This window comes from Eurosta solidaginis, unplaced genomic scaffold, assembly GCF_040869045.1.
Source record: "Eurosta solidaginis isolate ZX-2024a unplaced genomic scaffold, ASM4086904v1 ctg00001140.1, whole genome shotgun sequence".
In the NCBI taxonomy this organism is placed as follows: Eukaryota; Metazoa; Arthropoda; class Insecta; order Diptera; family Tephritidae; genus Eurosta; species Eurosta solidaginis.
In genome coordinates, this window is record NW_027136962.1 from 91,220 (window position 1) to 117,788 (window position 26,569).

At 32.8% G+C, this 26,569-nt stretch overlaps 5 non-coding genes across 5 annotated transcripts; all 5 read right to left on the reverse strand.

The window, feature by feature from the left end:
* Positions 1-3,931: 3,931 nt before the first annotated feature.
* Positions 3,932-4,050, reverse strand: LOC137235931 (5S ribosomal RNA). The gene has a single exon (XR_010948133.1). It is a non-coding gene; the product is annotated as a 5S ribosomal RNA (ribosomal RNA).
* A 5,424-nt stretch (positions 4,051-9,474) lies between these two features.
* On the reverse strand, positions 9,475-9,593 carry LOC137235932 (5S ribosomal RNA). Its single transcript, XR_010948134.1, has one exon. It is a non-coding gene; the product is annotated as a 5S ribosomal RNA (ribosomal RNA).
* Positions 9,594-15,017: 5,424 nt separating this feature from the next.
* Positions 15,018-15,136, reverse strand: LOC137235933 (5S ribosomal RNA). Its single transcript, XR_010948135.1, has one exon. It is a non-coding gene; the product is annotated as a 5S ribosomal RNA (ribosomal RNA).
* Positions 15,137-20,543: 5,407 nt separating this feature from the next.
* On the reverse strand, positions 20,544-20,662 carry LOC137235934 (5S ribosomal RNA). Its single transcript, XR_010948136.1, has one exon. It is a non-coding gene; the product is annotated as a 5S ribosomal RNA (ribosomal RNA).
* Positions 20,663-26,068: 5,406 nt separating this feature from the next.
* On the reverse strand, positions 26,069-26,187 carry LOC137235935 (5S ribosomal RNA). The gene has a single exon (XR_010948137.1). It is a non-coding gene; the product is annotated as a 5S ribosomal RNA (ribosomal RNA).
* Positions 26,188-26,569: the final 382 nt, after the last annotated feature.

The following is a 26,569-nucleotide window of genomic DNA, read 5'->3' on the forward strand; positions in this document are numbered from 1 at the left end:
CAAAAGATATTCAATTGGCTAGACGTATACGTGGTGAACGTGCTTAATTCCATATTTTAATAAATATTATAAACGGTCCTTTTCAGGACCACAAATTTTTTTAAACAAAAAAGATCAAAAATAACTGAAGCAACTGTTAATGAAAATTCGTATTTTGATAGTAGCAGCTGTAGTTTTACCCTTAATATGGTGTGTATACCTACTCACGAGTATATACACATTTATTTGCTAAACACATACATTAATATGTATGCACGGTTGTGTGTTTGTACCTTTGGTACGTATGAATACACGCCACAACTTTTTGCGCCTTTGTCGAGATGCTCATACAAACATACATATGTACATATATACATACAATATGTAGTAGCTTGCATGCTGTACTTTTTTAATGTTGCTCAGTTTTTTTTCTTCTGGAAAATGATGTAAGTCAACTTTTTTATGAATATTTTCAAACACTATTTTATTAATTGAAGTAGTTGTTAACGCAGATTTCGTTAAAAAAATAAATTTTCCAAAAGTGTACTTATGACCTTTTAAATTTTTCTTTCAAAAAGTGTTTTAATAGGTTTTAAAATAGATAAATACATATATATGACAATATAATTAATCTCTTTGTATATATATTTTGTCGTCCTGAAAAGGACGGTTTTAAATTTGGCGTCTAAGAATATATGTAAATCGGCGATTACATCACTTATGCTTTCTTTTCGGTCTTCTTTGGTAAAAGTACAGCTTGAATATTTGGTAAAACACCACCTTGAGCTATGGTAACTCCAGACAATAGTTTATTCAATTCTTCATCGTTACGAATAGCCAATTGTAAATGACGTGGAATAATTCTAGTTTTTTTATTATCACGTGCAGCATTACCAGCCAATTCAAGAACTTCAGCTGCCAAATATTCCATAACAGCAGCTAAATATACTGGAGCACCGGCACCAACACGTTCAGCATAATTGCCTTTACGTAACAAGCGATGAATACGACCGACAGGGAATTGAAGACCAGCACGGTTTGAACGTGACTTTGCCTTTCCCTTTACTTTACCACCTTTACCACGGCCAGACATTGTTGTTATATATTTCACTTAATACACTTTTTCACAAATACACACACTAGCTGAATAGCTTGGGCACTTTATTTCCTAAACGCAATTTGTGCTGCGCTTATATACTTTTTCGTTTGTACATTGAGCAACCCCAATCGCATGTTTTCAAATTAATGCCGGCAATATTTAGCGAATCGTTACGAACAGGTTGAATGGTTTGTCGGAAAAAATACACTTAAAGGTGCGCATTTTGACACTTGGAAAATTATTAAAAAGTGTGAGTGATAGTGAAGTGATTTTGTGAAAATTAAATATGCCTCCTAAAACTAGTGGTAAAGCAGCTAAGAAGGCCGGTAAGGCTCAGAAGAATATTACTAAAAACGACAAGAAGAAGAAGCGTAAGAGGAAGGAAAGTTATGCCATCTACATTTATAAAGTGTTGAAACAAGTACATCCTGATACTGGTATATCGTCGAAAGCAATGAGTATCATGAACAGTTTTGTTAATGACATTTTTGAACGTATTGCTGCTGAAGCATCACGTTTAGCTCATTACAATAAACGTTCAACAATTACTAGTCGCGAAATTCAAACTGCCGTACGCCTATTGTTGCCTGGTGAATTGGCTAAGCATGCCGTGAGTGAGGGTACTAAGGCTGTTACCAAATACACAAGCTCCAAGTAATTTGTGCGACTGAGGAAGTGAAAAATGTTAACAAAAAGGCCCTTTTCAGGGCCACAAAATATAAATTAACAAAGAGATATGAATTTTTCTAAGTCGATGAAAATTTTTAATTTTGTTTTGCAATTGAAACATCAAAAAATGTTAACAAAAAGGCGCTTTTCAGGGCCACAAAATATAAATTAACAAAGAGATATGAATTTTTCTAAGTCGATGAAAATTTTTAATTTTGTTTTGCAATTGAAACATCAATTTTAAAATTGGTCAGCATGGTAGGGCTGACTTACAGTGTCAGACACTAGAGCGGTTAATTATTATGGCGAAGCAACGCTGTAGTCAGACGTATTGCGTACATTTTTGATCTTTTTGTTTGTATATTTTGTAGCCCTGAAAAGGGCTTATTGATAATTCAACATTTAATGAATGTTGTGTCCTTGTAAATTATCACAAAAAACGCAGCATATTTATTTTTTAGCTGATGCCTTTTTTGCAGCTGGCTTTTTAGTCGCAGCCTTTTTTGGTTTGGTAGCAGTTGCTTTTGCTTTTGTTGCCTTTGACTTAGCGGTGGCAGATTTCGACTTGGTTGGCTTGGCTTTAACGGCGCCAGTCTTTTTTGCGTCTTTAGCCTTAGATTTCTCACTTTTCTTTTTTTCGGCGGTTTTCTTAGTGGCAACAGCTTTTTTCACTTTTTTCTCACCACTTGCCTTTTTAACACCACTCGACGATTTTTTCTTTAATGTTGCACTATCTTTTTTGGCTTTTGATTTATCAACCGATTTTGACTTACCATCACCTGATTTAGTGGCTGCAGCTGATAATTTAAATGAACCAGATGCCCCCTTTCCTTTGGTTTGAATCAATTTTCCACTAGTAACAGCCGATTTCAAATAGCGCTTAATAAATGGTGCCAATTTTTGGGCGTCACATTTATATGTTGCACTAATATATTTCTTAATTGCCAAAAGTGATGAGCCACCACGTTCCTTCAAATTCTTAATCGATGCATCTACCATTTGTTGAGTTGGTGGATGAGTGGGAGCAACCGATGGTTTTTTGGGTTTAGTTGCTTTTTTAGCAGCAACTTTCTTCTCAGCAACAGCAGCAGAAGCAGCTACTGGTGAGCTAACATTTGCAACAGCGATTGTGTCAGACATTTTCACTTAATTATTTTATTTAAACTTTTATTAACACTTGAAAATATTTATCAATTTAAGCACACAAAGCACAAACTCACTATTTATACTTTTTTATACAAGCGCATAGAATGCGATACTCTGTTTAAAATTTGAGAAGCGCAGCGAAAAGATGGATGACAAATGTTTTCATTTCAGTGCTACGTACCATTTACATTTGATAAACTTTTCATCTTAATAAATTAATTAAAATTCACATATTAAAGTTATTGCAAATATTCATGTAAAAATAGATAACTGAAATGTGTTAGTTTGATATACGAATTCATTTAAATTGATGAATTTCATATTTTCGGAGTGTCAGGCATTTTAATCAAAAGTTTGCACTGATAAAATCGAATTTTTTCTCAATTAAGTGAAATTTCTTAAAATATATTTGTACTAATCAAAATTTTAATTCGGATATATAAAATATGTTAAATTAGAAATCAAAAAACTTATCTTCGTTGAGTTTTAACAACATTATTTTATTTTAAAAAATTTTTTAAATATTTCTATTGCAACACTAGAGTAACCCTATATGGCTTCACTTAAAGGCATCTAAAGTTTGGAATTTTAGTCTGAATTGATTATTGATATTGGACGTCTACAACTTATATGTATAATTAAATGAAATTTCATGACATTCAAAAAAAAAAATAAAAAAAATTCTCATTGAATGCTTATTAATTATCAATATGATTATAATATACATATCTGAACATAATCGGACATCAGCGTCCATTTTAAGTACTATAATAGGTGGATGAGTATGAATTTGTACTATGCAGATTCATTTTGTATTTATATGATGAATGCTTATAAGCTTTAAATCAATAATTGATATGGTAAAAAATTATAACTAATATTATTATGCACGTAAATGTATGCGCGCGTATGAAATTTTTCCATTGAATCTATAGAAATATTAAATTGTATTCCAAGTATTTATTCAATTAAATGCAATTTAATAAAAAAAATATTTATGTACATATATATACATAAAATAAAAGAAAAAGTTGGATATGCCAACAACACGCGGTGTTCCCAAGCGGTCCCCCATCTAAGTACTAACCGCGCCCGACGCTGCTTAATTTCGGTGATCGGACGAGAACCGATGTATTCAGCGTGGTATGGTCGTTGGCAAAATTTGTTTGCCTAAATTGGTATAAGTATGGCTATTTTAATGTGTATACTCGCAGCTGTGAATTTGTCCTTTTTTTTTTTAAATGATATAAGTCGATTTAAGTAAATTTTGTTATATACTTTATAGTTTAGTGTATTCAGATACTCTTGCTACTAAAATCAGATTAAGTTTATTTTTTTACAAAAATGAACTTATGCCATTTTTGAAAATAAGCCTGCTATTATAGACATATTTATATCGCTTGGCTTGTGTCGGGGTATATTCATTTGCATGAGTTTTCATTATGCATACATACGTATGCTACTTAGTTTAAACGAACATTCATACATACTACATATGCATGTACATCTTAATAACATATCTTTCTGTTATGTATTGTATTAGAGAAATTTTGAAATCTTTGTTAAAAAATATTGTGGTCCTGAAAAGGACCGTTTGTTTGAATGTATATTTATTTTGTGTTAATATGTCCGTAAAAATGAATTTAACCGCCGAAACCATACAATGTACGACCCTGCCTCTTCAATGCATATACAACATCCATAGCCGTAACTGTTTTCCTTTTAGCATGTTCAGTATAAGTGACTGCATCACGGATAACATTTTCCAAAAATACTTTTAAAACACCACGAGTTTCTTCATATATTAAACCAGATATACGTTTTACGCCACCACGACGTGCTAAACGTCGAATAGCTGGCTTTGTGATACCTTGGATGTTATCACGTAAAACTTTGCGATGACGTTTGGCGCCACCTTTACCTAATCCTTTTCCACCTTTGCCACGACCAGTCATTTTTTCTATTTAGCACTTTTTTTAGCTTTCACAAGAACACTTCACTTGATCACTTCACTTCACAACTAATAGCTTGGTTACCGAACGTAGCTGCTATTTATACAAAAATCCACAACATTGAGTGAGCTACCATTATGTGGCATAAATATTTCTATCTCATTTTAACTCGCACAATATTGCAACCCTAAAAAAATGGACAAATGAAACGTTTTTGTGTATTTTATTACATGTATTTCCACATTTATAAAAATTAGGTTTATTAAGTGAAGTGTTCAGTGATCAGTGTTTATTTTGAATTGTGAAAAATAAAAGTGAGAAATGGCTCGTACAAAGCAAACAGCCCGTAAATCGACTGGTGGTAAAGCGCCACGTAAACAATTGGCCACTAAAGCTGCTCGCAAAAGTGCGCCGGCAACTGGTGGAGTGAAGAAGCCACATCGTTATCGCCCAGGTACAGTCGCTTTGCGTGAAATTCGTCGTTATCAGAAGAGTACCGAACTGTTGATTCGTAAATTGCCATTCCAACGTTTGGTGCGTGAAATTGCTCAAGATTTTAAAACTGATTTACGTTTCCAGAGTTCAGCTGTTATGGCATTACAAGAAGCAAGTGAAGCATATTTAGTTGGTTTGTTCGAAGATACAAATTTGTGTGCCATTCATGCAAAACGTGTCACAATTATGCCAAAAGATATTCAATTGGCTAGACGTATACGTGGTGAACGTGCTTAATTCCATATTTTAATAAATATTATAAACGGTCCTTTTCAGGACCACAAATTTTTTTAAACAAAAAAGATCAAAAATAACTGAAGCAACTGTTAATGAAAATTCGTATTTTGATAGTAGCAGCTGTAGTTTTACCCTTAATATGGTGTGTATACCTACTCACGAGTATATACACATTTATTTGCTAAACACATACATTAATATGTATGCACGGTTGTGTGTTTGTACCTTTGGTACGTATGAATACACGCCACAACTTTTTGCGCCTTTGTCGAGATGCTCATACAAACATACATATGTACATATATACATACAATATGTAGTAGCTTGCATGCTGTACTTTTTTAATGTTGCTCAGTTTTTTTTCTTCTGGAAAATGATGTAAGTCAACTTTTTTATGAATATTTTCAAACACTATTTTATTAATTGAAGTAGTTGTTAACGCAGATTTCGTTAAAAAAATAAATTTTCCAAAAGTGTACTTATGACCTTTTAAATTTTTCTTTCAAAAAGTGTTTTAATAGGTTTTAAAATAGATAAATACATATATATGACAATATAATTAATCTCTTTGTATATATATTTTGTCGTCCTGAAAAGGACGGTTTTAAATTTGGCGTCTAAGAATATATGTAAATCGGCGATTACATCACTTATGCTTTCTTTTCGGTCTTCTTTGGTAAAAGTACAGCTTGAATATTTGGTAAAACACCACCTTGAGCTATGGTAACTCCAGACAATAGTTTATTCAATTCTTCATCGTTACGAATAGCCAATTGTAAATGACGTGGAATAATTCTAGTTTTTTTATTATCACGTGCAGCATTACCAGCCAATTCAAGAACTTCAGCTGCCAAATATTCCATAACAGCAGCTAAATATACTGGAGCACCGGCACCAACACGTTCAGCATAATTGCCTTTACGTAACAAGCGATGAATACGACCGACAGGGAATTGAAGACCAGCACGGTTTGAACGTGACTTTGCCTTTCCCTTTACTTTACCACCTTTACCACGGCCAGACATTGTTGTTATATATTTCACTTAATACACTTTTTCACAAATACACACACTAGCTGAATAGCTTGGGCACTTTATTTCCTAAACGCAATTTGTGCTGCGCTTATATACTTTTTCGTTTGTACATTGAGCAACCCCAATCGCATGTTTTCAAATTAATGCCGGCAATATTTAGCGAATCGTTACGAACAGGTTGAATGGTTTGTCGGAAAAAATACACTTAAAGGTGCGCATTTTGACACTTAGAAAATTATTAAAAAGTGTGAGTGATAGTGAAGTGATTTTGTGAAAATTAAATATGCCTCCTAAAACTAGTGGTAAAGCAGCTAAGAAGGCCGGTAAGGCTCAGAAGAATATTACTAAAAACGACAAGAAGAAGAAGCGTAAGAGGAAGGAAAGTTATGCCATCTACATTTATAAAGTGTTGAAACAAGTACATCCTGATACTGGTATATCGTCGAAAGCAATGAGTATCATGAACAGTTTTGTTAATGACATTTTTGAACGTATTGCTGCTGAAGCATCACGTTTAGCTCATTACAATAAACGTTCAACAATTACTAGTCGCGAAATTCAAACTGCCGTACGCCTATTGTTGCCTGGTGAATTGGCTAAGCATGCCGTGAGTGAGGGTACTAAGGCTGTTACCAAATACACAAGCTCCAAGTAATTTGTGCGACTGAGGAAAATATGTATAAAAGTGAAAAATGTTAACAAAAAGGCCCTTTTCAGGGCCACAAAATATAAATTAACAAAGAGATATGAATTTTTCTAAGTCGATGAAAATTTTTAATTTTGTTTTGCAATTGAAACATCAAAAAATGTTAACAAAAAGGCGCTTTTCAGGGCCACAAAATATAAATTAACAAAGAGATATGAATTTTTCTAAGTCGATGAAAATTTTTAATTTTGTTTTGCAATTGAAACATCAATTTTAAAATTGGTCAGCATGGTAGGGCTGACTTACAGTGTCAGACACTAGAGCGGTTAATTATTATGGCGAAGCAACGCTGTAGTCAGACGTATTGCGTACATTTTTGATCTTTTTGTTTGTATATTTTGTAGCCCTGAAAAGGGCTTATTGATAATTCAACATTTAATGAATGTTGTGTCCTTGTAAATTATCACAAAAAACGCAGCATATTTATTTTTTAGCTGATGCCTTTTTTGCAGCTGGCTTTTTAGTCGCAGCCTTTTTTGGTTTGGTAGCAGTTGCTTTTGCTTTTGTTGCCTTTGACTTAGCGGTGGCAGATTTCGACTTGGTTGGCTTGGCTTTAACGGCGCCAGTCTTTTTTGCGTCTTTAGCCTTAGATTTCTCACTTTTCTTTTTTTCGGCGGTTTTCTTAGTGGCAACAGCTTTTTTCACTTTTTTCTCACCACTTGCCTTTTTAACACCACTCGACGATTTTTTCTTTAATGTTGCACTATCTTTTTTGGCTTTTGATTTATCAACCGATTTTGACTTACCATCACCTGATTTAGTGGCTGCAGCTGATAATTTAAATGAACCAGATGCCCCCTTTCCTTTGGTTTGAATCAATTTTCCACTAGTAACAGCCGATTTCAAATAGCGCTTAATAAATGGTGCCAATTTTTGGGCGTCACATTTATATGTTGCACTAATATATTTCTTAATTGCCAAAAGTGATGAGCCACCACGTTCCTTCAAATTCTTAATCGATGCATCTACCATTTGTTGAGTTGGTGGATGAGTGGGAGCAACCGATGGTTTTTTGGGTTTAGTTGCTTTTTTAGCAGCAACTTTCTTCTCAGCAACAGCAGCAGAAGCAGCTACTGGTGAGCTAACATTTGCAACAGCGATTGTGTCAGACATTTTCACTTAATTATTTTATTTAAACTTTTATTAACACTTGAAAATATTTATCAATTTAAGCACACAAAGCACAAACTCACTATTTATACTTTTTTATACAAGCGCATAGAATGCGATACTCTGTTTAAAATTTGAGAAGCGCAGCGAAAAGATGGATGACAAATGTTTTCATTTCAGTGCTACGTACCATTTACATTTGATAAACTTTTCATCTTAATAAATTAATTAAAATTCACATATTAAAGTTATTGCAAATATTCATGTAAAAATAGATAACTGAAATGTGTTAGTTTGATATACGAATTCATTTAAATTGATGAATTTCATATTTTCGGAGTGTCAGGCATTTTAATCAAAAGTTTGCACTGATAAAATCGAATTTTTTCTCAATTAAGTGAAATTTCTTAAAATATATTTGTACTAATCAAAATTTTAATTCGGATATATAAAATATGTTAAATTAGAAATCAAAAAACTTATCTTCGTTGAGTTTTAACAACATTATTTTATTTTAAAAAATTTTTTAAATATTTCTATTGCAACACTAGAGTAACCCTATATGGCTTCACTTAAAGGCATCTAAAGTTTGGAATTTTAGTCTGAATTGATTATTGATATTGGACGTCTACAACTTATATGTATAATTAAATGAAATTTCATGACATTCAAAAAAAAAAATAAAAAAAATTCTCATTGAATGCTTATTAATTATCAATATGATTATAATATACATATCTGAACATAATCGGACATCAGCGTCCATTTTAAGTACTATAATAGGTGGATGAGTATGAATTTGTACTATGCAGATTCATTTTGTATTTATATGATGAATGCTTATAAGCTTTAAATCAATAATTGATATGGTAAAAAATTATAACTAATATTATTATGCACGTAAATGTATGCGCGCGTATGAAATTTTTCCATTGAATCTATAGAAATATTAAATTGTATTCCAAGTATTTATTCAATTAAATGCAATTTAATAAAAAAAATATTTATGTACATATATATACATAAAATAAAAGAAAAAGTTGGATATGCCAACAACACGCGGTGTTCCCAAGCGGTCCCCCATCTAAGTACTAACCGCGCCCGACGCTGCTTAATTTCGGTGATCGGACGAGAACCGATGTATTCAGCGTGGTATGGTCGTTGGCAAAATTTGTTTGCCTAAATTGGTATAAGTATGGCTATTTTAATGTGTATACTCGCAGCTGTGAATTTGTCCTTTTTTTTTTTAAATGATATAAGTCGATTTAAGTAAATTTTGTTATATACTTTATAGTTTAGTGTATTCAGATACTCTTGCTACTAAAATCAGATTAAGTTTATTTTTTTACAAAAATGAACTTATGCCATTTTTGAAAATAAGCCTGCTATTATAGACATATTTATATCGCTTGGCTTGTGTCGGGGTATATTCATTTGCATGAGTTTTCATTATGCATACATACGTATGCTACTTAGTTTAAACGAACATTCATACATACTACATATGCATGTACATCTTAATAACATATCTTTCTGTTATGTATTGTATTAGAGAAATTTTGAAATCTTTGTTAAAAAATATTGTGGTCCTGAAAAGGACCGTTTGTTTGAATGTATATTTATTTTGTGTTAATATGTCCGTAAAAATGAATTTAACCGCCGAAACCATACAATGTACGACCCTGCCTCTTCAATGCATATACAACATCCATAGCCGTAACTGTTTTCCTTTTAGCATGTTCAGTATAAGTGACTGCATCACGGATAACATTTTCCAAAAATACTTTTAAAACACCACGAGTTTCTTCATATATTAAACCAGATATACGTTTTACGCCACCACGACGTGCTAAACGTCGAATAGCTGGCTTTGTGATACCTTGGATGTTATCACGTAAAACTTTGCGATGACGTTTGGCGCCACCTTTACCTAATCCTTTTCCACCTTTGCCACGACCAGTCATTTTTTCTATTTAGCACTTTTTTTAGCTTTCACAAGAACACTTCACTTGATCACTTCACTTCACAACTAATAGCTTGGTTACCGAACGTAGCTGCTATTTATACAAAAATCCACAACATTGAGTGAGCTACCATTATGTGGCATAAATATTTCTATCTCATTTTAACTCGCACAATATTGCAACCCTAAAAAAATGGACAAATGAAACGTTTTTGTGTATTTTATTACATGTATTTCCACATTTATAAAAATTAGGTTTATTAAGTGAAGTGTTCAGTGATCAGTGTTTATTTTGAATTGTGAAAAATAAAAGTGAGAAATGGCTCGTACAAAGCAAACAGCCCGTAAATCGACTGGTGGTAAAGCGCCACGTAAACAATTGGCCACTAAAGCTGCTCGCAAAAGTGCGCCGGCAACTGGTGGAGTGAAGAAGCCACATCGTTATCGCCCAGGTACAGTCGCTTTGCGTGAAATTCGTCGTTATCAGAAGAGTACCGAACTGTTGATTCGTAAATTGCCATTCCAACGTTTGGTGCGTGAAATTGCTCAAGATTTTAAAACTGATTTACGTTTCCAGAGTTCAGCTGTTATGGCATTACAAGAAGCAAGTGAAGCATATTTAGTTGGTTTGTTCGAAGATACAAATTTGTGTGCCATTCATGCAAAACGTGTCACAATTATGCCAAAAGATATTCAATTGGCTAGACGTATACGTGGTGAACGTGCTTAATTCCATATTTTAATAAATATTATAAACGGTCCTTTTCAGGACCACAAATTTTTTTAAACAAAAAAGATCAAAAATAACTGAAGCAACTGTTAATGAAAATTCGTATTTTGATAGTAGCAGCTGTAGTTTTACCCTTAATATGGTGTGTATACCTACTCACGAGTATATACACATTTATTTGCTAAACACATACATTAATATGTATGCACGGTTGTGTGTTTGTACCTTTGGTACGTATGAATACACGCCACAACTTTTTGCGCCTTTGTCGAGATGCTCATACAAACATACATATGTACATATATACATACAATATGTAGTAGCTTGCATGCTGTACTTTTTTAATGTTGCTCAGTTTTTTTTCTTCTGGAAAATGATGTAAGTCAACTTTTTTATGAATATTTTCAAACACTATTTTATTAATTGAAGTAGTTGTTAACGCAGATTTCGTTAAAAAAATGAATTTTCCAAAAGTGTACTTATGACCTTTTAAATTTTTCTTTCAAAAAGTGTTTTAATAGGTTTTAAAATAGATAAATACATATATATGACAATATAATTAATCTCTTTGTATATATATTTTGTCGTCCTGAAAAGGACGGTTTTAAATTTGGCGTCTAAGAATATATGTAAATCGGCGATTACATCACTTATGCTTTCTTTTCGGTCTTCTTTGGTAAAAGTACAGCTTGAATATTTGGTAAAACACCACCTTGAGCTATGGTAACTCCAGACAATAGTTTATTCAATTCTTCATCGTTACGAATAGCCAATTGTAAATGACGTGGAATAATTCTAGTTTTTTTATTATCACGTGCAGCATTACCAGCCAATTCAAGAACTTCAGCTGCCAAATATTCCATAACAGCAGCTAAATATACTGGAGCACCGGCACCAACACGTTCAGCATAATTGCCTTTACGTAACAAGCGATGAATACGACCGACAGGGAATTGAAGACCAGCACGGTTTGAACGTGACTTTGCCTTTCCCTTTACTTTACCACCTTTACCACGGCCAGACATTGTTGTTATATATTTCACTTAATACACTTTTTCACAAATACACACACTAGCTGAATAGCTTGGGCACTTTATTTCCTAAACGCAATTTGTGCTGCGCTTATATACTTTTTCGTTTGTACATTGAGCAACCCCAATCGCATGTTTTCAAATTAATGCCGGCAATATTTAGCGAATCGTTACGAACAGGTTGAATGGTTTGTCGGAAAAAATACACTTAAAGGTGCGCATTTTGACACTTGGAAAATTATTAAAAAGTGTGAGTGATAGTGAAGTGATTTTGTGAAAATTAAATATGCCTCCTAAAACTAGTGGTAAAGCAGCTAAGAAGGCCGGTAAGGCTCAGAAGAATATTACTAAAAACGACAAGAAGAAGAAGCGTAAGAGGAAGGAAAGTTATGCCATCTACATTTATAAAGTGTTGAAACAAGTACATCCTGATACTGGTATATCGTCGAAAGCAATGAGTATCATGAACAGTTTTGTTAATGACATTTTTGAACGTATTGCTGCTGAAGCATCACGTTTAGCTCATTACAATAAACGTTCAACAATTACTAGTCGCGAAATTCAAACTGCCGTACGCCTATTGTTGCCTGGTGAATTGGCTAAGCATGCCGTGAGTGAGGGTACTAAGGCTGTTACCAAATACACAAGCTCCAAGTAATTTGTGGGACTGAGGAAAATATGTATAAAAGTGAAAAATGTTAACAAAAAGGCCCTTTTCAGGGCCACAAAATATAAATTAACAAAGAGATATGAATTTTTCTAAGTCGATGAAAATTTTTAATTTTGTTTTGCAATTGAAACATCAAAAAATGTTAACAAAAAGGCGCTTTTCAGGGCCACAAAATATAAATTAACAAAGAGATATGAATTTTTCTAAGTCGATGAAAATTTTTAATTTTGTTTTGCAATTGAAACATCAATTTTAAAATTGGTCAGCATGGTAGGGCTGACTTACAGTGTCAGACACTAGAGCGGTTAATTATTATGGCGAAGCAACGCTGTAGTCAGACGTATTGCGTACATTTTTGATCTTTTTGTTTGTATATTTTGTAGCCCTGAAAAGGGCTTATTGATAATTCAACATTTAATGAATGTTGTGTCCTTGTAAATTATCACAAAAAACGCAGCATATTTATTTTTTAGCTGATGCCTTTTTTGCAGCTGGCTTTTTAGTCGCAGCCTTTTTTGGTTTGGTAGCAGTTGCTTTTGCTTTTGTTGCCTTTGACTTAGCGGTGGCAGATTTCGACTTGGTTGGCTTGGCTTTAACGGCGCCAGTCTTTTTTGCGTCTTTAGCCTTAGATTTCTCACTTTTCTTTTTTTCGGCGGTTTTCTTAGTGGCAACAGCTTTTTTCACTTTTTTCTCACCACTTGCCTTTTTAACACCACTCGACGATTTTTTCTTTAATGTTGCACTATCTTTTTTGGCTTTTGATTTATCAACCGATTTTGACTTACCATCACCTGATTTAGTGGCTGCAGCTGATAATTTAAATGAACCAGATGCCCCCTTTCCTTTGGTTTGAATCAATTTTCCACTAGTAACAGCCGATTTCAAATAGCGCTTAATAAATGGTGCCAATTTTTGGGCGTCACATTTATATGTTGCACTAATATATTTCTTAATTGCCAAAAGTGATGAGCCACCACGTTCCTTCAAATTCTTAATCGATGCATCTACCATTTGTTGAGTTGGTGGATGAGTGGGAGCAACCGATGGTTTTTTGGGTTTAGTTGCTTTTTTAGCAGCAACTTTCTTCTCAGCAACAGCAGCAGAAGCAGCTACTGGTGAGCTAACATTTGCAACAGCGATTGTGTCAGACATTTTCACTTAATTATTTTATTTAAACTTTTATTAACACTTGAAAATATTTATCAATTTAAGCACACAAAGCACAAACTCACTATTTATACTTTTTTATACAAGCGCATAGAATGCGATACTCTGTTTAAAATTTGAGAAGCGCAGCGAAAAGATGGATGACAAATGTTTTCATTTCAGTGCTACGTACCATTTACATTTGATAAACTTTTCATCTTAATAAATTAATTAAAATTCACATATTAAAGTTATTGCAAATATTCATGTAAAAATAGATAACTGAAATGTGTTAGTTTGATATACGAATTCATTTAAATTGATGAATTTCATATTTTCGGAGTGTCAGGCATTTTAATCAAAAGTTTGCACTGATAAAATCGAATTTTTTCTCAATTAAGTGAAATTTCTTAAAATATATTTGTACTAATCAAAATTTTAATTCGGATATATAAAATATGTTAAATTAGAAATCAAAAAACTTATCTTCGTTGAGTTTTAACAACATTATTTTATTTTAAAAAATTTTTTAAATATTTCTATTGCAACACTAGAGTAACCCTATATGGCTTCACTTAAAGGCATCTAAAGTTTGGAATTTTAGTCTGAATTGATTATTGATATTGGACGTCTACAACTTATATGTATAATTAAATGAAATTTCATGACATTCAAAAAAAAAAATAAAAAAAATTCTCATTGAATGCTTATTAATTATCAATATGATTATAATATACATATCTGAACATAATCGGACATCAGCGTCCATTTTAAGTACTATAATAGGTGGATGAGTATGAATTTGTACTATGCAGATTCATTTTGTATTTATATGATGAATGCTTATAAGCTTTAAATCAATAATTGATATGGTAAAAAATTATAACTAATATTATTATGCACGTAAATGTATGCGCGCGTATGAAATTTTTCCATTGAATCTATAGAAATATTAAATTGTATTCCAAGTATTTATTCAATTAAATGCAATTTAATAAAAAAAATATTTATGTACATATATATACATAAAATAAAAGAAAAAGTTGGATATGCCAACAACACGCGGTGTTCCCAAGCGGTCCCCCATCTAAGTACTAACCGCGCCCGACGCTGCTTAATTTCGGTGATCGGACGAGAACCGATGTATTCAGCGTGGTATGGTCGTTGGCAAAATTTGTTTGCCTAAATTGGTATAAGTATGGCTATTTTAATGTGTATACTCGCAGCTGTGAATTTGTCCTTTTTTTTTTTAAATGATATAAGTCGATTTAAGTAAATTTTGTTATATACTTTATAGTTTAGTGTATTCAGATACTCTTGCTACTAAAATCAGATTAAGTTTATTTTTTTACAAAAATGAACTTATGCCATTTTTGAAAATAAGCCTGCTATTATAGACATATTTATATCGCTTGGCTTGTGTCGGGGTATATTCATTTGCATGAGTTTTCATTATGCATACATACGTATGCTACTTAGTTTAAACGAACATTCATACATACTACATATGCATGTACATCTTAATAACATATCTTTCTGTTATGTATTGTATTAGAGAAATTTTGAAATCTTTGTTAAAAAATATTGTGGTCCTGAAAAGGACCGTTTGTTTGAATGTATATTTATTTTGTGTTAATATGTCCGTAAAAATGAATTTAACCGCCGAAACCATACAATGTACGACCCTGCCTCTTCAATGCATATACAACATCCATAGCCGTAACTGTTTTCCTTTTAGCATGTTCAGTATAAGTGACTGCATCACGGATAACATTTTCCAAAAATACTTTTAAAACACCACGAGTTTCTTCATATATTAAACCAGATATACGTTTTACGCCACCACGACGTGCTAAACGTCGAATAGCTGGCTTTGTGATACCTTGGATGTTATCACGTAAAACTTTGCGATGACGTTTGGCGCCACCTTTACCTAATCCTTTTCCACCTTTGCCACGACCAGTCATTTTTTCTATTTAGCACTTTTTTTAGCTTTCACAAGAACACTTCACTTGATCACTTCACTTCACAACTAATAGCTTGGTTACCGAACGTAGCTGCTATTTATACAAAAATCCACAACATTGAGTGAGCTACCATTATGTGGCATAAATATTTCTATCTCATTTTAACTCGCACAATATTGCAACCCTAAAAAAATGGACAAATGAAACGTTTTTGTGTATTTTATTACATGTATTTCCACATTTATAAAAATTAGGTTTATTAAGTGAAGTGTTCAGTGATCAGTGTTTATTTTGAATTGTGAAAAATAAAAGTGAGAAATGGCTCGTACAAAGCAAACAGCCCGTAAATCGACTGGTGGTAAAGCGCCACGTAAACAATTGGCCACTAAAGCTGCTCGCAAAAGTGCGCCGGCAACTGGTGGAGTGAAGAAGCCACATCGTTATCGCCCAGGTACAGTCGCTTTGCGTGAAATTCGTCGTTATCAGAAGAGTACCGAACTGTTGATTCGTAAATTGCCATTCCAACGTTTGGTGCGTGAAATTGCTCAAGATTTTAAAACTGATTTACGTTTCCAGAGTTCAGCTGTTATGGCATTACAAGAAGCAAGTGAAGCATATTTAGTTGGTTTGTTCGAAGATACAAATTTGTGTGCCATTCATGCAAAACGTGTCACAATTATGCCAAAAGATATTCAATTGGCTAGACGTATACGTGGTGAACGTGCTTAATTCCATATTTTAATAAATATTATAAACGGTCCTTTTCAGGACCACAAATTTTTTTAAACAAAAAAGATCAAAAATAACTGAAGCAACTGTTAATGAAAATTCGTATTTTGATAGTAGCAGCTGTAGTTTTACCCTTAATATGGTGTGTATACCTACTCACGAGTATATACACATTTATTTGCTAAACACATACATTAATATGTATGCACGGTTGTGTGTTTGTACCTTTGGTACGTATGAATACACGCCACAACTTTTTGCGCCTTTGTCGAGATGCTCATACAAACATACATATGTACATATATACATACAATATGTAGTAGCTTGCATGCTGTACTTTTTTAATGTTGCTCAGTTTTTTTTCTTCTGGAAAATGATGTAAGTCAACTTTTTTATGAATATTTTCAAACACTATTTTATTAATTGAAGTAGTTGTTAACGCAGATTTCGTTAAAAAAATAAATTTTCCAAAAGTGTACTTATGACCTTTTAAATTTTTCTTTCAAAAAGTGTTTTAATAGGTTTTAAAATAGATAAATACATATATATGACAATATAATTAATCTCTTTGTATATATATTTTGTCGTCCTGAAAAGGACGGTTTTAAATTTGGCGTCTAAGAATATATGTAAATCGGCGATTACATCACTTATGCTTTCTTTTCGGTCTTCTTTGGTAAAAGTACAGCTTGAATATTTGGTAAAACACCACCTTGAGCTATGGTAACTCCAGACAATAGTTTATTCAATTCTTCATCGTTACGAATAGCCAATTGTAAATGACGTGGAATAATTCTAGTTTTTTTATTATCACGTGCAGCATTACCAGCCAATTCAAGAACTTCAGCTGCCAAATATTCCATAACAGCAGCTAAATATACTGGAGCACCGGCACCAACACGTTCAGCATAATTGCCTTTACGTAACAAGCGATGAATACGACCGACAGGGAATTGAAGACCAGCACGGTTTGAACGTGACTTTGCCTTTCCCTTTACTTTACCACCTTTACCACGGCCAGACATTGTTGTTATATATTTCACTTAATACACTTTTTCACAAATACATACACTAGCTGAATAGCTTGGGCACTTTATTTCCTAAACGCAATTTGTGCTGCGCTTATATACTTTTTCGTTTGTACATTGAGCAACCCCAATCGCATGTTTTCAAATTAATGCCGGCAATATTTAGCGAATCGTTACGAACAGGTTGAATGGTTTGTCGGAAAAAATACACTTAAAGGTGCGCATTTTGACACTTGGAAAATTATTAAAAAGTGTGAGTGATAGTGAAGTGATTTTGTGAAAATTAAATATGCCTCCTAAAACTAGTGGTAAAGCAGCTAAGAAGGCCGGTAAGGCTCAGAAGAATATTACTAAAAACGACAAGAAGAAGAAGCGTAAGAGGAAGGAAAGTTATGCCATCTACATTTATAAAGTGTTGAAACAAGTACATCCTGATACTGGTATATCGTCGAAAGCAATGAGTATCATGAACAGTTTTGTTAATGACATTTTTGAACGTATTGCTGCTGAAGCATCACGTTTAGCTCATTACAATAAACGTTCAACAATTACTAGTCGCGAAATTCAAACTGCCGTACGCCTATTGTTGCCTGGTGAATTGGCTAAGCATGCCGTGAGTGAGGGTACTAAGGCTGTTACCAAATACACAAGCTCCAAGTAATTTGTGCGACTGAGGAAAATATGTATAAAAGTGAAAAATGTTAACAAAAAGGCCCTTTTCAGGGCCACAAAATATAAATTAACAAAGAGATATGAATTTTTCTAAGTCGATGAAAATTTTTAATTTTGTTTTGCAATTGAAACATCAAAAAATGTTAACAAAAAGGCGCTTTTCAGGGCCACAAAATATAAATTAACAAAGAGATATGAATTTTTCTAAGTCGATGAAAATTTTTAATTTTGTTTTGCAATTGAAACATCAATTTTAAAATTGGTCAGCATGGTAGGGCTGACTTACAGTGTCAGACACTAGAGCGGTTAATTATTATGGCGAAGCAACGCTGTAGTCAGACGTATTGCGTACATTTTTGATCTTTTTGTTTGTATATTTTGTAGCCCTGAAAAGGGCTTATTGATAATTCAACATTTAATGAATGTTGTGTCCTTGTAAATTATCACAAAAAACGCAGCATATTTATTTTTTAGCTGATGCCTTTTTTGCAGCTGGCTTTTTAGTCGCAGCCTTTTTTGGTTTGGTAGCAGTTGCTTTTGCTTTTGTTGCCTTTGACTTAGCGGTGGCAGATTTCGACTTGGTTGGCTTGGCTTTAACGGCGCCAGTCTTTTTTGCGTCTTTAGCCTTAGATTTCTCACTTTTCTTTTTTTCGGCGGTTTTCTTAGTGGCAACAGCTTTTTTCACTTTTTTCTCACCACTTGCCTTTTTAACACCACTCGACGATTTTTTCTTTAATGTTGCACTATCTTTTTTGGCTTTTGATTTATCAACCGATTTTGACTTACCATCACCTGATTTAGTGGCTGCAGCTGATAATTTAAATGAACCAGATGCCCCCTTTCCTTTGGTTTGAATCAATTTTCCACTAGTAACAGCCGATTTCAAATAGCGCTTAATAAATGGTGCCAATTTTTGGGCGTCACATTTATATGTTGCACTAATATATTTCTTAATTGCCAAAAGTGATGAGCCACCACGTTCCTTCAAATTCTTAATCGATGCATCTACCATTTGTTGAGTTGGTGGATGAGTGGGAGCAACCGATGGTTTTTTGGGTTTAGTTGCTTTTTTAGCAGCAACTTTCTTCTCAGCAACAGCAGCAGAAGCAGCTACTGGTGAGCTAACATTTGCAACAGCGATTGTGTCAGACATTTTCACTTAATTATTTTATTTAAACTTTTATTAACACTTGAAAATATTTATCAATTTAAGCACACAAAGCACAAACTCACTATTTATACTTTTTTATACAAGCGCATAGAATGCGATACTCTGTTTAAAATTTGAGAAGCGCAGCGAAAAGATGGATGACAAATGTTTTCATTTCAGTGCTACGTACCATTTACATTTGATAAACTTTTCATCTTAATAAATTAATTAAAATTCACATATTAAAGTTATTGCAAATATTCATGTAAAAATAGATAACTGAAATGTGTTAGTTTGATATACGAATTCATTTAAATTGATGAATTTCATATTTTCGGAGTGTCAGGCATTTTAATCAAAAGTTTGCACTGATAAAATCGAATTTTTTCTCAATTAAGTGAAATTTCTTAAAATATATTTGTACTAATCAAAATTTTAATTCGGATATATAAAATATGTTAAATTAGAAATCAAAAAACTTATCTTCGTTGAGTTTTAACAACATTATTTTATTTTAAAAAATTTTTTAAATATTTCTATTGCAACACTAGAGTAACCCTATATGGCTTCACTTAAAGGCATCTAAAGTTTGGAATTTTAGTCTGAATTGATTATTGATATTGGACGTCTACAACTTATATGTATAATTAAATGAAATTTCATGACATTCAAAAAAAAATAAAAAAAATTCTAATTATCAATATGATTATAATATACATATCTGAACATAATCGGACATCAGCGTCCATTTTAAGTACTATAATAGGTGGATGAGTATGAATTTGTACTATGCAGATTCATTTTGTATTTATATGATGAATGCTTATAAGCTTTAAATCAATAATTGATATGGTAAAAAATTATAACTAATATTATTATGCACGTAAATGTATGCGCGCGTATGAAATTTTTCCATTGAATCTATAGAAATATTAAATTGTATTCCAAGTATTTATTCAATTAAATGCAATTTAATAAAAAAAATATTTATGTACATATATATACATAAAATAAAAGAAAAAGTTGGATATGCCAACAACACGCGGTGTTCCCAAGCGGTCCCCCATCTAAGTACTAACCGCGCCCGACGCTGCTTAATTTCGGTGATCGGACGAGAACCGATGTATTCAGCGTGGTATGGTCGTTGGCAAAATTTGTTTGCCTAAATTGGTATAAGTATGGCTATTTTAATGTGTATACTCGCAGCTGTGAATTTGTCCTTTTTTTTTTTAAATGATATAAGTCGATTTAAGTAAATTTTGTTATATACTTTATAGTTTAGTGTATTCAGATACTCTTGCTACTAAAATCAGATTAAGTTTATTTTTTTACAAAAATGAACTTATGCCATGTTTGAAAATAAGCCTGCTATTATAGACATATTTATATCGCTTGGCTTGTGTCGGGGTATATTCATTTGCATGAGTTTTCATTATGCATACATACGTATGCTACTTAGTTTAAACGAACATTCATACATACTACATATGCATGTACATCTTAATAACATATCTTTCTGTTATGTATTGTATTAGAGAAATTTTGAAATCTTTGTTAAAAAATATTGTGGTCCTGAAAAGGACCGTTTGTTTGAATGTATATTTATTTTGTGTTAATATGTCCGTAAAAATGAATTTAACCGCCGAAACCATACAATGTACGACCCTGCCTCTTCAATGCATATACAACATCCATAGCCGTAACTGTTTTCCTTTTAGCATGTTCAGTATAAGTGACTGCATCACGGATAACATTTTCCAAAAATACTTTTAAAACACCACGAGTTTCTTCATATATTAAACCAGATATACACGCCACCACGACGTGCTAAACGTCGAATAGCTGGCTTTGTGATACCTTGGATGTTATCACGTAAAACTTTGCGATGACGTTTGGCGCCACCTTTACCTAATCCTTTTCCACCTTTGCCACGACCAGTCATTTTTTCTATTTAGCACTTTTTTTAGCTTTCACAAGAACACTTCACTTGATCACTTCACTTCACAACTAATAGCTTGGTTACCGAACGTAGCTGCTATTTATACAAAAATCCACAACATTGAGTGAGCTACCATTATGTGGCATAAATATTTCTATCTCATTTTAACTCGCACAATATTGCAACCCTAAAAAAATGGACAAATGAAACGTTTTTGTGTATTTTATTATATGTATTTCCACATTTATAAAAATTAGGTTTATTAAGTGAAGTGTTCAGTGATCAGTGTTTATTTTGAATTGTGAAAAATAAAAGTGAGAAATGGCTCGTACAAAGCAAACAGCCCGTAAATCGACTGGTGGTAAAGCGCCACGTAAACAATTGGCCACTAAAGCTGCTCGCAAAAGTGCGCCGGCAACTGGTGGAGTGAAGAAGCCACATCGTTATCGCCCAGGTACAGTCGCTTTGCGTGAAATTCGTCGTTATCAGAAGAGTACCGAACTGTTGATTCGTAAATTGCCATTCCAACGTTTGGTGCGTGAAATTGCTCAAGATTTTAAAACTGATTTACGTTTCCAGAGTTCAGCTGTTATGGCATTACAAGAAGCAAGTGAAGCATATTTAGTTGGTTTGTTCGAAGATACAAATTTGTGTGCCATTCATGCAAAACGTGTCACAATTATGCCAAAAGATATTCAATTGGCTAGACGTATACGTGGTGAACGTGCTTAATTCCATATTTTAATAAATATTATAAACGGTCCTTTTCAGGACCACAAATTTTTTTAAACAAAAAAGATCAAAAATAACTGAAGCAACTGTTAATGAAAATTCGTATTTTGATAGTAGCAGCTGTAGTTTTACCCTTAATATGGTGTGTATACCTACTCACGAGTATATACACATTTATTTGCTAAACACATACATTAGTATGTATGCACGGTTGTGTGTTTGTACCTTTGGTACGTATGAATACACGCCACAACTTTTTGCGCCTTTGTCGAGATGCTCATACAAACATACATATGTACATATATACATACAATATGTAGTAGCTTGCATGCTGTACTTTTTTAATGTTGCTCAGTTTTTTTTCTTCTGGAAAATGATGTAAGTCAACTTTTTTATGAATATTTTCAAACACTATTTTATTAATTGAAGTAGTTGTTAACGCAGATTTCGTTAAAAAAATAAATTTTCCAAAAGTGTACTTATGACCTTTTAAATTTTTCTTTCAAAAAGTGTTTTAATAGGTTTTAAAATAGATAAATACATATATATGACAATATAATTAATCTCTTTGTATATATATTTTGTCGTCCTGAAAAGGACGGTTTTAAATTTGGCGTCTAAGAATATATGTAAATCGGCGATTACATCACTTATGCTTTCTTTTCGGTCTTCTTTGGTAAAAGTACAGCTTGAATATTTGGTAAAACACCACCTTGAGCTATGGTAACTCCAGACAATAGTTTATTCAATTCTTCATCGTTACGAATAGCCAATTGTAAATGACGTGGAATAATTCTAGTTTTTTTATTATCACGTGCAGCATTACCAGCCAATTCAAGAACTTCAGCTGCCAAATATTCCATAACAGCAGCTAAATATACTGGAGCACCGGCACCAACACGTTCAGCATAATTGCCTTTACGTAACAAGCGATGAATACGACCGACAGGGAATTGAAGACCAGCACGGTTTGAACGTGACTTTGCCTTTCCCTTTACTTTACCACCTTTACCACGGCCAGACATTGTTGTTATATATTTCACTTAATACACTTTTTCACAAATACACACACTAGCTGAATAGCTTGGGCACTTTATTTCCTAAACGCAATTTGTGCTGCGCTTATATACTTTTTCGTTTGTACATTGAGCAACCCCAATCGCATGTTTTCAAATTAATGCCGGCAATATTTAGCGAATCGTTACGAACAGGTTGAATGGTTTGTCGGAAAAAATACACTTAAAGGTGCGCATTTTGACACTTAGAAAATTATTAAAAAGTGTGAGTGATAGTGAAGTGATTTTGTGAAAATTAAATATGCCTCCTAAAACTAGTGGTAAAGCAGCTAAGAAGGCCGGTAAGGCTCAGAAGAATATTACTAAAAACGACAAGAAGAAGAAGCGTAAGAGGAAGGAAAGTTATGCCATCTACATTTATAAAGTGTTGAAACAAGTACATCCTGATACTGGTATATCGTCGAAAGCAATGAGTATCATGAACAGTTTTGTTAATGACATTTTTGAACGTATTGCTGCTGAAGCATCACGTTTAGCTCATTACAATAAACGTTCAACAATTACTAGTCGCGAAATTCAAACTGCCGTACGCCTATTGTTGCCTGGTGAATTGGCTAAGCATGCCGTGAGTGAGGGTACTAAGGCTGTTACCAAATACACAAGCTCCAAGTAATTTGTGCGACTGAGGAAGTGAAAAATGTTAACAAAAAGGCCCTTTTCAGGGCCACAAAATATAAATTAACAAAGAGATATGAATTTTTCTAAGTCGATGAAAATTTTTAATTTTGTTTTGCAATTGAAACATCAAAAAATGTTAACAAAAAGGCGCTTTTCAGGGCCACAAAATATAAATTAACAAAGAGATATGAATTTTTCTAAGTCGATGAAAATTTTTAATTTTGTTTTGCAATTGAAACATCAATTTTAAAATTGGTCAGCATGGTAGGGCTGACTTACAGTGTCAGACACTAGAGCGGTTAATTATTATGGCGAAGCAACGCTGTAGTCAGACGTATTGCGTACATTTTTGATCTTTTTGTTTGTATATTTTGTAGCCCTGAAAAGGGCTTATTGATAATTCAACATTTAATGAATGTTGTGTCCTTGTAAATTATCACAAAAAACGCAGCATATTTATTTTTTAGCTGATGCCTTTTTTGCAGCTGGCTTTTTAGTCGCAGCTTTTTTTGGTTTGGTAGCAGTTGCTTTTGCTTTTGTTGCCTTTGACTTAGCGGTGGCAGATTTCGACTTGGTTGGCTTGGCTTTAACGGCGCCAGTCTTTTTTGCGTCTTTAGCCTTAGATTTCTCACTTTTCTTTTTTTCGGCGGTTTTCTTAGTGGCAACAGCTTTTTTCACTTTTTTCTCACCACTTGCCTTTTTAACACCACTCGACGATTTTTTCTTTAATGTTGCACTATCTTTTTTGGCTTTTGATTTATCAACCGATTTTGACTTACCATCACCTGATTTAGTGGCTGCAGCTGATAATTTAAATGAACCAGATGCCCCCTTTCCTTTGGTTTGAATCAATTTTCCACTAGTAACAGCCGATTTCAAATAGCGCTTAATAAATGGTGCCAATTTTTGGGCGTCACATTTATATGTTGCACTAATATATTTCTTAATTGCCAAAAGTGATGAGCCACCACGTTCCTTCAAATTCTTAATCGATGCATCTACCATTTGTTGAGTTGGTGGATGAGTGGGAGCAACCGATGGTTTTTTGGGTTTAGTTGCTTTTTTAGCAGCAACTTTCTTCTCAGCAACAGCAGCAGAAGCAGCTACTGGTGAGCTAACATTTGCAACAGCGATTGTGTCAGACATTTTCACTTAATTATTTTATTTAAACTTTTATTAACACTTGAAAATATTTATCAATTTAAGCACACAAAGCACAAACTCACTATTTATACTTTTTTATACAAGCGCATAGAATGCGATACTCTGTTTAAAATTTGAGAAGCGCAGCGAAAAGATGGATGACAAATGTTTTCATTTCAGTGCTACGTACCATTTACATTTGATAAACTTTTCATCTTAATAAATTAATTAAAATTCACATATTAAAGTTATTGCAAATATTCATGTAAAAATAGATAACTGAAATGTGTTAGTTTGATATACGAATTCATTTAAATTGATGAATTTCATATTTTCGGAGTGTCAGGCATTTTAATCAAAAGTTTGCACTGATAAAATCGAATTTTTTCTCAATTAAGTGAAATTTCTTAAAATATATTTGTACTAATCAAAATTTTAATTCGGATATATAAAATATGTTAAATTAGAAATCAAAAAACTTATCTTCGTTGAGTTTTAACAACATTATTTTATTTTAAAAAATTTTTTAAATATTTCTATTGCAACACTAGAGTAACCCTATATGGCTTCACTTAAAGGCATCTAAAGTTTGGAATTTTAGTCTGAATTGATTATTGATATTGGACGTCTACAACTTATATGTATAATTAAATGAAATTTCATGACATTCAAAAAAAAAAATAAAAAAAATTCTCATTGAATGCTTATTAATTATCAATATGATTATAATATACATATCTGAACATAATCGGACATCAGCGTCCATTTTAAGTACTATAATAGGTGGATGAGTATGAATTTGTACTATGCAGATTCATTTTGTATTTATATGATGAATGCTTATAAGCTTTAAATCAATAATTGATATGGTAAAAAATTATAACTAATATTATTATGCACGTAAATGTATGCGCGCGTATGAAATTTTTCCATTGAATCTATAGAAATATTAAATTGTATTCCAAGTATTTATTCAATTAAATGCAATTTAATAAAAAAAATATTTATGTACATATATATACATAAAATAAAAGAAAAAGTTGGATATGCCAACAACACGCGGTGTTCCCAAGCGGTCCCCCATCTAAGTACTAACCGCGCCCGACGCTGCTTAATTTCGGTGATCGGACGAGAACCGATGTATTCAGCGTGGTATGGTCGTTGGCAAAATTTGTTTGCCTAAATTGGTATAAGTATGGCTATTTTAATGTGTATACTCGCAGCTGTGAATTTGTCCTTTTTTTTTTTAAATGATATAAGTCGATTTAAGTAAATTTTGTTATATACTTTATAGTTTAGTGTATTCAGATACTCTTGCTACTAAAATCAGATTAAGTTTATTTTTTTACAAAAATGAACTTATGCCATTTTTGAAAATAAGCCTGCTATTATAGACATATTTATATCGCTTGGCTTGTGTCGGGGTATATTCATTTGCATGAGTTTTCATTATGCATACATACGTATGCTACTTAGTTTAAACGAACATTCATACATACTACATATGCATGTACATCTTAATAACATATCTTTCTGTTATGTATTGTA